Genomic DNA, 16,990 nt, shown 5'->3' with positions numbered 1-16,990 from the left:
TCTAGTTCACATCGCCATGTGATTAACACCCAAAGAGTACTATGGTGTGATCATGTTTTGCTTGGGAGAGAAGTTTAGTCAACGGGCCTGTCACATTCAGATCCGTATGTATTTTGTAAATTTATATGTCTACAATGCTCTGCATGGAGCTACTCTAGCTAATTGCTCCCACTTTCAATACTTATCAAGATTGAGACTCAGAGTCATCCGAATCAGCGTCAAAGCTTGCATCGACGTAACTCTTTACGATGAACTCTTTATCACCTCCATAACCGGGAAATATTTCCTTAGTCCTCTTAGGTAACCAAGGATAATTTTGACCGCTGTCCAGTGATCTACTCCTGGATCACTATTGTACCCCCTTGCCAAACTCATGGCAAGGTACACAACAGGCCTGGTCCACAACATGGCATACTTTATAGAACCTATTGCTGAGGCATAGGGAATGACTTCCATTCTATCTCTATCTTCTGCAGTGATCGGCCTTTGAGTCTGACTCAATTCCACACCTTGTAACACAGATAAGAACCCTTTCTTTGACTGATCCATTTTGAATTTCTTCAAAACTTTGTCAGGGTATGTGCTTTGAAATTCCTATTAAGCATCTTGATCTATCATTATAGATCTTGATGCCCAATATATAAGCAGCTTCACCGAGGTCTTTCATTGAAAAATTCTTATTCAAGTATCCTTTTGTGCTATCCAGAAATTCTATATCATTTCCAGTCAACAATATGTCATCCACATATAATATCAGAAATGCTACAAAGGTCCCACTCACTGTCTTGTAAATACATGCTTCACCATAAGTTTGTATAAAACCATATGTTTTGATCACCTCATCAAACCATATATTCCAACTCTGAGATGCTTGCACCAGTATATAGATGGATCGCTGGAGTTTGCACACTTTGGTAGCACCTTTAGGATCGACAAAACCTTCTTGTTGCATCATATACAACTCTTCTTTAAGAAGTCCATTAAGAAATGCAGTTTTGACGTCCTTTTGCCAGATTTCATAATTATAAAATGCGGCAATTGCTAACATGATTCGGATTGACTTAAGCATCGCTACGGGTGAGAAAGTCTCATCGTAGTCAACCCCTTGAACTTGTCGAAAACCTTTCGCGACAACTCGAGCTTTGTAGATGGTGATATTACCATCAGCCTCTGTCTTCTTCTTGAAGATCTTGTTATTCTCAACGGCTTGCCAATCATCGGGCAAGTCCACCAAAGTCCATACTTTGTTCTTATACATGGATCCTATCTCAGATTTCATGGCCTCAAGCCATTTATCAGAACCTGGGCTCATCATAGATTCTTCATAGTTTGTAGGTTCACCATGGTCTAATAACTTGACTTCTATGACAGGATTACCATACCACTCTGGTGTGGAACGTGCTCTATTCGACCTACGAGGTCCAGTAGTAATTTGATCTGAAGTTTCATGAACATCATCATTAGCTTCCTCTCTAGTTGGTGGGCCAAACTCGTAACTCAAATATTCTCCTCTGTGATCAGAGAAACTTTATTTTGTAGTTACGATGATTCTCTACTTCACTCTGAAATTCTTTGAAACTTTTAAATGTTTCAGACTTGTGTTTCATCAAGTAGATATACCCATACTTACTAAAATCATCTGTAAAGGTTAGAAAATAATGATACCCGCCGCGTGCCTCTACACTCATTGAACTGCATCCATTGGTATGTATTATTTCCAATAAGTCATTAGATTGCTCCATTTTTCCGGAGAACGGAGTTTTAGTCATCTTGCCCATGAAGCATGGTTCGCAAGTATCGAATGATTCATAATCAAGTGGTTCCAAAAGAACATCCACATGGAGTTTCTTCATGCGCTTTACACCAATATGACCTAAGCGGCAGTGCCACAAGTATGTTGCACTATCATTATCAACTTTGCATCTTTTGGCATCAATATTATTAATATCTTTATCATTACGATCAAGATTCAATAAACCATTCTTATTGGGTGTATGACCATAGAAGGTTTTCTTCATGTAAACATAACAACAATTATCCTCAGACTTAGATGAATAACCGTATTGCAATAAACATGATCCAGTCATATTCACGCTCAACGCAAATACCAAATAACATTTATTTAGGTTCAAAACTAATCCCGAAGGTAGAGGGAGTGTGCGGTGGTGATCATATCAACCTTGGAATTACTTCCAACACATATCGTCACCTCGTCCTTAACTAGTCTCTGTTTATTCTGCAACTCCTGTTTTGAGTTACTAATCTTAGCAACTAAACACACTACAAAAAAATACACTTCCGTGATGATTCTTGTTTGTCATAGTAGGTCATGTTTTCTGTCATGCATGTACATCCATGAAGATCTTATGATAGTCAAGATAGTAATACCTGTGTTGTCGTAGGAGTGTTCCATGACAATACCTAAATTATCATCACGGAAGTGTCCACTTCCATGACGACAAATGGCGCGTCATGGAAGTGCTTTCTCCAAGGGTGACCGACACGTGGCATCCACCGTAACGGGTCGCCGTTAAGCTATCGGGTTCCGGTTTGGATCCGATAACCCATTAACAGCCACGACCAATGGGGATTTTCCACATGTAAAATCATCATTGGCTGGAGGAAACACGTGTCGGCTCACCATTGGGACAGATGTCATCCACTCATTGGATAGAAGGCGCCTATGATACTTCGACACATGCCACGGCCCAATAGAGGCCCATTCTTGTGAAAAGGCCGACCCATTTGACTTGGTCAAAAGGTAGCGGGCCGGCCCACAGAAAGCTTGTTAATGGCATGTTCGCATATAGCCCATTTACAGCCCGCTAACTCAGGGCCTATTACAGCCTATCCGAATTAGGCCCAGTAGCGTCATCTGGGCCATCCAATATGATTCCAGCCCATTGTAACTTCCGGCCCATGTATAGCCCATGACGTCTTTCGGCCCATATGAGGCCGTTTGTAACTCTTGGCCCATTAACGACCCATGGTGAAACTGGCCCGTAATGAACAGTGTATCGCTTTATACCCATTAACGGACCATTATTCCATTGGGCCGTTTCCAGCCCGTGCTATCTTTCGGCCTTCTTAGGGCCCATTTATTCTTGGGCTCATTTCCAACATTCGGTTACTTACGGCCCATTACTTGCCTTTTCTGCTTGTGGGCCAAATTTAGCCCGTGGTTACAGTCGGCCCATTTGTGGCCCGTTAATCCGTTGGGCCTTTTTCATAGCGTCATAAAATACGGCCTATTAACGATGACCCATTATCGTCGGCCCATGAACGTACGATTCCAACTCTATCCCGTTTACGGCCTGTAATGTGGTCCGTTATTGGCCCATGTTTGGCCAATCGATTATATGGCCCGGAGAAGGCCCATTGTTCTACGGCCCATATAAGGCCCATTGTTTATACGGCTCATAGAAGTCCCATTGTTTCTACGGCTTGTAGGAGGCCCAGGCTCACTACATTAAATATGTAGCCCATGGTTATTGTGGCCTAGTTTTAAAAAATAGGTTATTGCGGCCACTAGCAAACCGTGGAAAAAGAAGTGCACTGACTACAAGCAAACAAATAAACAAGACAACAAGGAAATAAATAAGCAAGCAACTTACGCTAGGCTATCACGGCTATTACACATATTACATCCACTGGGCATCAAAGTTCGCCACCGGTGCAAATATAGGGAACAAAGCATCATATCACATACACTGGTTGTGAAAGTTGGTGACTAGTGCAAATAAAAGCTGCAACAAATCAAGTCCAGAACTGAAACTACTTCAGAAGAGCTCAAGAAACAATATCCTGGGTACCCATAATCCTGGCAAGATGCTTAGCAAGCTTATTAACTTTCTCTTGTTTGGCGCTTAAATCCTCCAGCGCTTGTTGTTGCACCAGAAAGTATGCATCTCAATTCTTCAGGGACTTCCTCATTCCTTCGGCTTCATGTCACATAACATCTGATCGATGTCTTTCAACTTGAAGTTGAGACTCAAGAAGCCGAACTGATTCAGGCAGCGAGTTCGAAGAGCTGGTGCCAGCAGTAGTGGCTAGTAACTCGAACACTACATCAAGACACGACTTTGAGGTTGTCTCAGTGTCTTCAATATATTTCTACTTTCTTGGAGACCAACAGGGATGTCTCACTATCTTGAACCTTATCTACATTACTTTCTTTACCACTGCATAATGGGTTACTCTTCTCCAATATTTTATCCGCATTCTAAAAGAGAAAGAAACAGACACATCACAGGTTTACCATGTTCTATATGGAAACTCATTTTTGTAAACCAGTTCAGTAGTAAGGTGGACAAGATAACAACATGAAACAAACATATATCTATGTAGTATGGGCACTGTCTGGTCTATATCATTCTTGTTTATGTTGCCAAATCAAGATAGAGATAGTTCAAATCATATCTATTTAAGACAAAGCAGCATAAATAGAATATAAGTGTGGGAAACTGCACAGCAATAACAACACTTGTAATGTGCATGGCATGAGAACATAACTGTTTATTCAACTGTAACTAAAATTAACATAGAGCAAAGAAACAGGTTTAAAACATACATGTTGCACCATTGGAGATTCAATTGCATCCTTCAAAATTGAAATTAGTTGGTATGAGTAAATACAGTGACGCAAGAGCAAAGGAGTATGAACCATAGCTGTGGAACCTGACCTGAGAACAATTCTTCTTCTCCTTTAAGAGTTGACTTGGGGTTTGGAGTGGTGGTCCTCGTGCTTTGGGCACTACAGTTGCCTTACTAACTGCTCGTGTTTGGGTGCTCTGTGGTGGAGACAGTGTTGTGTCAACTGGAATTGGGTTACTATCTGCTGGAGTTGGGGTTAGAAGGGCTGTAGTTGGTTCTCTGTCCAACTAGGTAGGTGTACAATCTGCGTGAGTCTGGGTTATGTGTGGTGGGGCTGGTTCTTGGGCAAGTACAACCATGGTTCTATCTACATCGGCAGGAAGCACGATCTTTTCTGAAGACCGTGTTTTTACTCCCGCAGATACTGCCATCACGCCTTCCAATTCAAATGGCTGATAAACAAGAAAACTAATTGAATGTACATACATTGTAAGATAGACAGGTGCAATGGATTGTAGGGAAGAAAACAGGGCATGAAATAATTCACATTTATGTTGTCTAACCAAACAGAATAGCATGACACAATTTCACATATATGATGGCTAATTAAATAGGATAGCATGACACAATTTCACATGTATGATGGCTAACTAAACAGGATAGAATGACATACTTCAAAATATGAAAAAAATAATGAGATGATATAACTATGTTATGTCTTTAGAAAATGGGTTGGCATGCCATAATTCAGATACATGCTATCTATTTAAACACCATGGCATGATATAATTCAAATATATGATTTATATAGTAAGCAAGTGAGCAGAGGGCAATCACATATATGATGTGTCAACTAAGGAGATGGCATTCAATATTCTGTATATGATGTAAAAACTAAGCATTGCAAGATAACATATGCATGATATGAGTAATATAACCCTGCCAAGTTTGAGCATACACCTCATGGGGATAATAGGACTGGTCATCTGCCTCTGAATCCTCCTCTGAGGAGAAATCTGTAACCAGCAAGATATTTGCTTCAGCAGGTAGCATTGTCTGCTCGGAAGACCTTGTTTTCACTCCAGACTTATCCATCACCCATTCAAATGGCTGATGCACAGGAAGAGCAGTTGAATATACAAACATTGTCGACAAATGCAATGAGTAATATAAAAAAAGGACGACATGATATAATTCACATATATGACACTTGGCTAAACAACATGGCATTGCATAATTCACATACATAATGCCTTGTAACAAGATAGCATTGCATAATTCACATATATAATGTCTTGCAACAAGATGGCATTACAAAATTCACATACATGGTAATTAGACACTAAACAAGTGGCATTCACACAAAGCATGTCTAAAGCAAATGACATGCCTACGCAGGACACCATATGCACGATATGAGCAATATAACTCTGCCAAGTTAGAGAATGCACCTCGGGGGGGGGGGGGGATAGGACTGGCCATCTGTCTTTGAATCCTCCTCTGAGGAGCTATCCATAACCAGCAAGACACACGCTTCGTTAGATAGCTTTGTCTGCTCTGAAGACCTTGTTTCCACTCCAGAGTTTTCCATGACCGTGTCGAATGGCTGATGCACATGAAGAGTAATTGAATGTACTAAAATTGTTGAAAAATTTAATACGTAATAACAATGATGGCATGATATAATTCACATATAAGATGACTGGCTAACCAGGTGGCATTGCAAAATTCACATATATGATGCCTGGCTAAACAAGATGGCATTGCATGATTCACATATACGATAAAGAAACTAAATAGATGGCATTCACACAATGCATGTCTAAACCAAGTAGATGACATATTTGATGTATAAAGTAGGCAATGCAAGGCACCATATGCATGATATTACCAACATCAGCATGCCAAGTTAGAGAGAAGACCTCAGGGGTTAAATAGGAGTGGTCTTCTCCTTTCGGAATCCCCCTCAGAACAGTTATCTTCATCTTGATTACAATCTGAAACGGGTGGAGGGGGCTGCCTTTGCGCCCACCATGGAGTGACGTCTGCATGACATTTTATTGCCACGCAAGGCTCGTCTCTTTTGCTCTACATGTTCAGTTCCATTGTGTACAATAACTGACAATCATAGGAATAAAACATAGTGAGATTATGTAAGGAGTGTATGCACAAATCCAGAGTGATGGAAGCAAACTGTGGGTAGAACCAAAACCAATGATAGCAGGCACATAATAGCTTTAGTTAAAAAATACAGATAATGGCTCCTTTAATGTTTGTTTCCACCCAACATGAAACTCATAGTAGACACCCGAGATTAACCAGATAGTAGACAGATAGTATTGATTGCTCACCCAATACGTACCCCACAATCATTTAAAAACTCAAGTTTGAGCATTAGTTTGGACCTGACTCAGAGTCTAATAGGTGAACAGGACGATAAAGTAGCATGTCATCATATTAAGTGATGCATAACGTAAGCAGACATGCAAGAGTGCGACCTCTCTTGCTAACCCGTGTAGTCCTCAAGGTCATCTACTCAGTTGATGATGGTAATGCAGTTGTCGTGGCTGCCAGCGGCGGGGAAGAAGATCTAAGGCGGCGAAAGACAGCCTGGAGGGTGGATCTCTGCTGTGGTTAACCCTTCCGTCATTGGAGCAGCTGAGCTAGGGTGGAACACAGCGCAGCAGGAGCAGGACAAACCACACAAGGTTTTCTTTGACACGTATCTATAATATAAGTAATTGTGTAAGGGCTTGTTTGAATTTGAGGATTCTAACAATGCAGGGATAGGAGATACATAGGAATAGGATACGAATGCACGTGCAAAACAGAAAATTTAAAAACGCATTATTTTTGCCAATCTGGGTGTTTGGTTCACAAGAATTGGAAGATCACAGGATGCAAAGAAGCATGGTGAGATCAAGTCAAACCAGAATAAAATGTACGGTGATAATGATATTATGCTACTATCTTGTAGTCTTGTGCTTCGTTAATAGGAATTTCAAAAAGAGGACAAGTGGATAAAAATTCGTACGGTTTTTGTTTCAAGGAGACACTAAAGGAACAAATCCTACATTTTTCCTTTGCTCCATTCCTTTGAACCAAATGCATGAATAGTAGTACCATAGGAAACTTTCCAATTCCTATGTTTTTCCTTCACTTTTCCTTTCAAGCACTGTCCATTCTGGTAGGCATGCTTGAGCAGGGAAAAGCCCACATTCAAAAAATGTTTTTGTGCTACTTCTACTACTTTGGACCCAGGCCACTGCCCTACTAGCTCAACTCCCAGGCCCATCTACAAATGCACAGCTCAAACGCATAGAGATAAATAATGATGGCATTCAAGAGAGTCCATCACGGATAGCTAAGTTGCCTGGTACCTCACTGCTTGTCATATAGTAGGAGATTTCACGTTACTACATGTGCTCAGTGGACAATATCTATATAACATGTAGAGTAAAAAAGAGATGCAACAAGTGGACAACCTCTTTGGTGAAGCCATGTCGATATCAGCGTGATTGGGTTGCTCGGTGAGGGGGAAGAAGATCTTAGGTGTCTGGAGATGGACCCAGGGTACTGTTACGCTGTGATGGAGGGTTTCGTCATTGGAGCAGCTCCGGTGAGTTGTACGATGGCGAGGCTAAAGCAGGACAAGAGAGACAACGTTAACCTGAGTGGTATTCTAATAGCATCTCCAATAGATGACGTAAAATACATATCCACAAAGTGCTAGATGTAAAATACATCAGCTGCTCATCTCTGAACTTAACTGTCAAAACTGAATTTAACTGTCTAAACTGAATTTAACTGTCAAACCTGAACTTTGCTGTCGAAACTGAATTTTACTGTCGAAACGGAACACACTAGTAGCAGAAAAGTAGTAGCAGCAGTGCGTGTGAGAGCCGGGGCAGCTGGTCGTGTAGTAACATCTCGGGTAGCAGCTGCAGGGGCTCGAGGGAGAGCAGGATCTGCTGCTCGTGCAGCAGCAGCGCAAGCAAGAGCAAGAGCGAGAGCAAGAGCAAGAGCAGACCAGGCAGGGGACGGAGAGCAAGAGTAGATCAGCAGCGCAAAGCGAGAGCCAAAGCAGCAGCAGCTCCTACTGTTGTGGACGCCGCCACCATGGGAGCGACGCCGTGGAGGAAGTGGCCGGCAACGCCGCCGTGAATGGAGTCGCGCCATGTTGGCTCGGGACTGAGCGCCGGCAGCACCGTGAGATCGAATCAAGAAAAAAATGTAGCGATTAGTGTAGAACCACTTTGGTGGCGCTGATTAGGCCTCAACTTCAGCCGAGGAAAAGGTGATGGTGCTCCTCTTCCGGTGGTGCAGGTGAAGACGGCGGTGTGGGAATGGAGGTGGCGCAAAAGACGAGGGGAACGTCAGGGCAGCTCCTTGGAGGTGGAGTACGGGGTGGGTGAACCGGCGGGACGACGAGATCGACGACGGATCCTCATCCGGTGCGGTGGATGAGGGATGTCGAGGTGTTGCCGGGGACGACGTCATCGGGGAAGAGGCTCTGGCTGGGTGGTGGATGGAAGAGGGTGTGGGGCTTCGCGGGTTTTCACGGCCTCGGTGTATGAATTGGTGGGCAGATGGGATGGGAGGGGGAACCATGGCTTAGGGACACGCTTGTCCAAAATGTGGGGTAAGTTAGGAAACTACCCCCACCGATTTGAGCCAGGTGGTTCTTTCGGTTCACGGGTATCACGGGCATCTCGCTTGTCGGGATTTCGCAGGAGGTGGGAGTTTTCGCGCGCGTTGTAATTTTGGGATAGAAAGGCGCGGGTTGAGATGGTGGGAGTTTTCAGAGCACAACAAGACAAAGATATATATTAAATATTTTGGGGTAACAAGGCGCGGGTTGAGATGGTGGGAGTTTTCAGAGCACAACAAGACAAAGATATATATTAAATATTTTGGGGTAACAAGGCGCGGGTTGAGATGGTGGGAGTTTTCAGAGCACAACAAGACAAAGATATATATTAAATATTTTGGGGTAACAAGGCGCGGGTTGAAATTTTCGGACAAGCCTAACGTGTACTGTACCAAATCAATTCACACTTCCATCGATGAAAAAACAAAAAGAAATCAATTCGCACCACACAAGAGGGTCTAGTCCCATGGACTGTACCGAATCAATTCGCACTACAAATACCATTCAAAACTTTGAATACATGTTATGTTCAATTAAAATATTTCCCTGCGTGTATAATGCATGCAACCTACTACTCAAATGAACGTTTTAGTGCATTCCAAACGTATATACTACCGCTTCAATATGAATTAAATTTGAATCCGTTTCTCTATTTGAATAAGATATACAATCATGATTGTTGTGAAGTTAAACCATTTGAATTCGTTTCTCTATTTTAATAAGATCTACAATCATCATTATTGTCAAGTTAAACTATCGTTTGTGTATTATCTTCACAGCACACCACATGATTACTGTCGAGTTAGATATGAACTATGTGTACTATATGAACTCGAACTTGATTTTTTGAATCCACTTTATGTTGATTTCAAATCACAGTACATTTCAAGCTCTTGATAGATCTTCATAATCTAAACCATGTCTCATATGTATAATGTGTTTATCACATAATGCATGGTGCCCCGCCCCCTACGCCTACAAGTATTTAGATGTGAGTTGAAAACGCCACACATTACCCCAAATTCAAATAAAATGTGAGATTGTTCGATATATAGTATGGTTTAGATTGTTCGATGTTTAGTTGTGAGCTGCAAATGCCACACATTATCACAAATTAAAATAAAATGTTAGATTGTTCGATGTATAGTATGATTTAGATTGTTCGATATTTAGTTGTGAGTTGCAAACACCACGCATTATCACATTATGGTATAACATATCCAAAACCACACCACGCGTATCATTGCTATATTCATGCATGCATATGTTTATAATACTATGATCTCCTATTCAAATATATGAATCCACTTTCATATCGAATTATGATCTTTGTTAGGCTCTTACACCCACATAATCCTCTAACCTTTGTAGCTAGCACTAACATTCTCTTGTGCATGCACACGCCCTCCTCGCCCTCCCCCTCCCTCAGCATTCTATCCATGGCGCACATTCATTTTTTTCTTTAGGTCGTTCTCCCACGGTCTCCACAACTCCTTTCCGACACACACCGATCAATAAACCTCTCCAAAGATGTCTGCCTACAACATACACACGCACCTTCCATCTCCTCCTTTCTGTGTCCATGCCACGTGTCTCCCATACGGTCCCACACACATGTAAACTCTCGCCCCTGTTTTCATCGATCTCACAATCGCACACTCCACCTCCTATCAAGCTAGTAGGCCTCTCGCACCACCTCCTAGCTCCATTCTCTCTGTCTATCCATCTCGCTGGGCCTTATTTGCCTCGAGCAAATGGATGTACACTGACCGATCTCCTGCTATACATATAGCTAGCTAGGTCGTTATAACTTGTTTTCCCCACGCATCGATCGATCTACCTCATTAGTTATGTCTCTCCCTTCCACCGACAAACAACAATTGATCTACCAATCTAGTTAGGTCTGCTTACCAAACACATGGTCCCCCTTCATCATCCATGCATGCGTCCCGACACATCTATCACGCACACGCACACACAGAAACACATCCCCACTCTTATTGATAATATTACAGTTCTACCCTCAGTTTTTCTAGTAGGCCTCTCCCACCATCTTTGAGAAGCAACTCCATCACCCATCCAACACTCTACCCCTCTCTCCCTCTCTCTTTCACTCTCTCTCTCTCCTCTCTCTCTCTCTGTCCCAACCTATTTCCCATCCTTCACTTATGTATGGATGTCGACCGATCTCCCTCAAGACATAGCTGGGTCTCACCTTCCCAACACATATATGAATCGATCTGCCTCTCTAGTTGGTCTCTACCTCCCCCCTCTCCCCCCACACAAAACGATACATTGAGCGCTCTAGTCATGTCTCCCTGCCACAAACAAACTTTCCCTATGCCCTCTGGCGTTCCGGTAGGTCAGTCGCCGTATATCTCTGACTTGCACACACACAATTTTGATGGCTCTCTTCATAGAGCTCGCACCCACCCACTTGATCCTCTCTTCGACTCTATCGATATCTATGACCCCTCCCTCTCTACTCGTGGATTGCTCCCTCTTTATATGATATAGATAGGCCTCTATTTCACACACATTGCATGTGTCAAATTTTTGTTTGAGATATCATCGACACATATTCCCACAAACACATTCACGAAATCACACCCCCCAACAAAAAACACTCACGAACACACACGCCATCTGTCTAGGTTTGTATCTGTCTCACACACACCCATGTAGGTGGGGGACGTGCACGAAGAGAAGAGGTGCACGCACGGCGCACGTACTGCCGTGTCTTTCCCAACCACACCCATGCGGTACACGGTGGAGCTCATTTCTGTACGAAAAGGCAGCCCACGTGGTAATTTGACATGTGTACTGGTTGTCCACTTGATGGAGGATCGTGTACCACCAGTGAACAAACAAATTGCGACTTGACGCGTTATGTTAAAAAAGAGGCAAACCATGTGGGGCCTACCTTAGAGGCAAGGCTCTATACACTGGAGATGCTCTGTACGTATTACTTTTGATGTGTCCCGTCAACTCGCAAAACGAGGAGAAGCTTGCTTAGTACGCTGCCTCCCCCGCCCACGGGCGTGGTGGCTCGCAGGACGAGGTGAAGCTTGCTGACTACGTCTTACGCCCGCTCGCTCGCCCATGCGTGCGGTGGCTCGCAAGACGAGGAGAAAATTTTACTACTCCCTCTGTTTACTCCTCGTCCCTACCTTGGTTAGAGAGATTATCATATTGTTTGAAATATATGTCTTTTAGTAGATTTCAATATGAACTACTAGTACATACTCCAAACACTGATGTATATAGACGTATTTTAGTGTAGATTCACTCATTTTGCTCCGTATGTAATCCATATTGAATAGGACGTAATACTAGTATGTACTCTCCCTCACCCCTCGCTCGACCCTCTCCCGCGTGGTGGACGTGCAGCAATTCATTCGGTCTCAGATAGCCAGAATGATATATACGGCAATACCATTATTGCTCAACTTCCCGAAGAGGCGAAGAGCCAAGCGCAAGGTTAATATTTTGGACATGCCAAGCGTAAGGTTTATAGGAGAACGAGTAGTAGTAGTACTAGTAGTACGTACCAGTGGTACATACTGTATGTGGAAGAAGGCACCAAGATGTATGTTTTGCATGACAGTCTCTTCTCATAGGACGTGCTAGATCTAGTGGACCTCATTGTAGCAATGGGAGTACTATCATAGATGGCACGATTCAGAGTGGTGGGCAGTGGGAATAATTCAGAGTTGCTTAGTCTTAAACCCCATGAACAAGTCCCATCAAAAGGAATAGCCATCCTCTACACGTGCTCCTATGTAAAATGAGGAAATCCGACAAAAAGAGAAACAGACAAAGTAAAAAAAATCAGCAGCCTTAGATCCAGCCCTATTGTATCAGTGAATGATATTTCTACGTCGTGATTGACATGGCTATATTATTAACCATGATACAGAGGTATAAGTGGATTTTTATTCATTTGCGGATGTAGCAGCGGATGGATATTCAACTAGGAGTGAAATGATGGCTGCTTCCTCGGTCAAACATAGAGAAAGGTGGGCCTCGTGATTTGACGGCGTATTAGTCATTATTACTGCCTATACTCTTTGCCCATACTAATCGCGTGGCAGACTAGTGGGCTATACTTTTAACCATGCTCGAAGAGAAGAGGTGCACGCACCCACGCACGTAGTACTAGTAGCCCTCTCTGCGTCTTTTGCGTCTTCCCTAACCACACACGTGACATGGTGGAGCGCATTTCTGTAAGATGTTGCAGCCCACGTGATAGTTACTCACTTATAAATAATGGAGGGTCAGGAACCATGCATGAACGGTGCCACGTCATTTATAAATAAAGTTTTTTTTCTTCAGTGGCATGTACGCAATATAAATAGGTTCATATGGAGAGAAAAGGAAACCGCTCCACTATATACATAGCCAGGACGAGCCTACATGGTTGCTTGTTGGGGTTGCTCTCTTCACATTCTCTCACACAAAATGACTGTGGCCACATCTCTGACATCCGGGCGTATCACGTCCGCCGGGGGAAGGGGTGGATGCTTTGTGTAGATGCCGTCACCATCGCCGACGGCGAAAATCCACTGTCGGCTCTTCCCAATCAGGGGTCCCCGCCGTTCTTTCTCACAAAGACGGTGAGGTTGCCTTCATCCCTTGCTCACTTCTGCGACGTGGGCAGTTACCGCCTCCCGCCGCCCTCCTCTAGGTTGAGCTACATACCGACATCCCTCAGGTACAACTTCCTTACAGCCGGCATGCACCACTGCCCCAGCTGCCCACATCGCTCCATGTGGATATTTCTCTACTTCTTTGCCCCGCACATACCTCTAGTGGCTTCTACTTTATTTCTGATGAGTTTATGTGTCATCAACTAGTCCCAGTAATGTTATTAAAATCACGCTTCTTCAATTTCTTTGCCACAGGGATGCTCATCTTGAAATTAGTGGAGTGAAATGATTTGATGGTCAAAGGGTTGCAAACTTCATTTCTTCGGAAGCTTCAACGTTGCCATCAAATTAAAGCCTTGTTAGGGTTTAGGGCTCAAGGGCTAGGGACTGCATGGATCGTTTTTTCTTTAGTTGTCTCTGTTCCAAAATAAGTGTCAACTTTAGTAGTAGTACAACTTTGTACTAAAGTTTGCATAAAGTTGAGACACTTATTTTGGAACGGAGGGAGTACATATTGGCTATGATCTGTCAATCATTGAGATGCAATAGCATGCATGTTAGTCTCCTTTGTATTTGGTGAAATGTTGCAACGGGGCAACCTTGGACGCAAGATACTTGAAACAGAAGCTTGAAGCTTCATAGCATTGTACAAATTTATCTCGGTGAGAAATTACAGTACGTACGACGAACTATACTATGTAAAGAGTTAGGTGTCGCACGATGTCCAGAAAATGTGGTGATAGTGTGAGGTGGGCCATGTAATCAGTGAGCCTGCGTGTTTTTACCGCTTTCGCACTCCTCCGCTGTAAGAATGGAGAAAATTGTAATCTAGTACCTCCTTTCGCCAAGACATGGGACATCTAGCAGTCGTACCACCTCAGTAATAGTGACCAATGAGCCTTCAAATCACATAGACCCAGCAGTGAGTTGGACAGACGAAGCAACCATCACTCTTGAATCTTCTTCTCCCTTCAACGCAGGCGCCAGTGAGAGGTCACGTCCGCTCTGCCCGGGCATGAATGCGGCACCGATTCTCTAGAGCGGTGCTGACCGTCTCGGGCGGGAAGCGCGCACGGGCCATGGAGGGGCTTTGGGTGGGACAGGCTGGTCAGGAGCGGGTGTGGCAGCTGTCTCGACCGGACGCCCGGAAACGAGAGGATGCACCAACTCTCACGGCTAAATCGTACACTACACACCATCTCTCTATAGGAGTATGTCGATGGGTCGCTCTCTCTAACACACACACGCTGTTAAAACATACACACACACAAGTTCATAGAATAGGAATATCGTGCGAGTGGGAAGCCATAGGAAATGAGATAAATGGAGTACGTACAAGAAGAGAAGAGGTGACGAATATTCCATCAAACCTGGACTGAGTAGTATTAATCCCTCCGTCTAGGTGTTAATTCATCTTACGAAAATCAGATATTCCCAAAATGTTTAGGCGTCGTCCATTAACTTCGCATCTCAATCCCCTCCTAGCCTCATTGCTAGCGAGCGTTGTTACTTACTTTGCCTTGTTATCTCTCTCGGAAACCCAATGCATGGAATGCAACTACGCATTGATCAGTCAAGGAATCAAAGTCGGCTTGCATGCGAGTTAATACGTGGCCCTGCATGGTAGCTAAAACGGCATCTCTTAATTGTTGTGATTCATTGTTGCATTTAGAGACAGAAATCAGGGCTTTGATTGGAGGAAGGACCGGTCAAGTTTCACCTTCTCCTCCAATCTGCTTGCACATTCGTCCCGCTGCACCTTCTAACGTGACTTACACCTAGACTGAGGGAGTAGTACGAGATACGGCGGCACACTGACTTAGGTCGAATACAAGTGCCCAAAATTATTAGAAGAGAGCAAAGTGTACAAACTAAATAATTAAAATTATTAAAATTAAGATTTGCCTCATCCACTAAATAAGAGGAGAATAGAGTTTCACAGTTTGCAAGTGACCCTACAAATAAACGGCATGTCAATTACTCTCAATACGCCCTAGTTTCTTAGCACCCGCTGTAACCCTTAGTACATACGGTGCCACACTGACTTAGGCCGAATACAAGTGCCCAAAATATTTAAAATTGGAGGATGGTGCACCCCACCTTTATGATATTTTGACCGTGTGTGGTTCAGTTGTTGTTCACTTTGGAGGGTCGTGTACCACAGGTGAACGTTCGTAAGCGCGTCCGGGAGGCGTGCAGCGTTAATTGCGAGTTGACTCCTTCAAGCGCTAAATTTTCTTCACGTATTAGCATTGCCCCTAGTATTTTTCTTCACTACGTTAAATAAAAAGTTCCATTTCGTGCACAATTTGAAACGATTTTTATGGAGAGAAAAAGAAAACCACTCCATTTATATACACTGGAGCCTCGACGCTTGTTTTCTAGGGTTTGCTCTTCACACACTCTCTCCACTATATACACACACACTCGAGCCTCAGCTCCTGTAGTTGCTCGCTTCACACTCTTTCACCCTTTCCAGATCTAAACAAGACTTCGTTGGCCTTTCTCTCTCTCTCTCTCTCTCTCTCTCTCTGTCTGTCTGTCTCTCTCCCCTCACTGCTGGTCAAAGAGCCGGCAGGATCCGTCCCCCGGGAAGGGAAGGAGGCTTAACGCTGTCGCCGTCGGCTAGGGACAGAATCCACTACCGACGCAGCTGTTCTCTTTCCTAGCGGCGGCGTGAGAGGGCCTCCGCCCCTTCTTCCTCGCTGCCGCACATAGTGTGGGCAGATCAGCCTCCTGCCACCCACTGAGCCACACCCTGAGAACCTTAAGGTATAATTTACTTATTCGACATGCATTGCTCTAGCTGCATGTGGGCTTTTTCCGCTACTGCACTCGAATCTAGGTGTTGGATCAAGCAGGAAAGTACTGGGGAAAGTTGCATAGCATGAATCTAGGACGTGGTTCAAAGAGGAAAGGAAGGGGGGCAAGTAGTACAGACTGGCTATCCAGCACATACGTTGGTCGAAAATGGAAAATAATGACAAATGCAGTACGCACATCTGCAACGACCTGATCTTTCTATTTTGGGGGACAAGGCTCTAGAGTTTGAGCAAGACTTGATTTTCTTCCCTCACATAGGGAAAGGTGTCTAAAG

Source organism: Aegilops tauschii, chromosome 4 (genome assembly GCF_002575655.3).
Source record: "Aegilops tauschii subsp. strangulata cultivar AL8/78 chromosome 4, Aet v6.0, whole genome shotgun sequence".
NCBI classification, from domain to species: Eukaryota; Viridiplantae; Streptophyta; class Magnoliopsida; order Poales; family Poaceae; genus Aegilops; species Aegilops tauschii.
Note: the sequence above shows the minus strand (reverse complement) of the source record.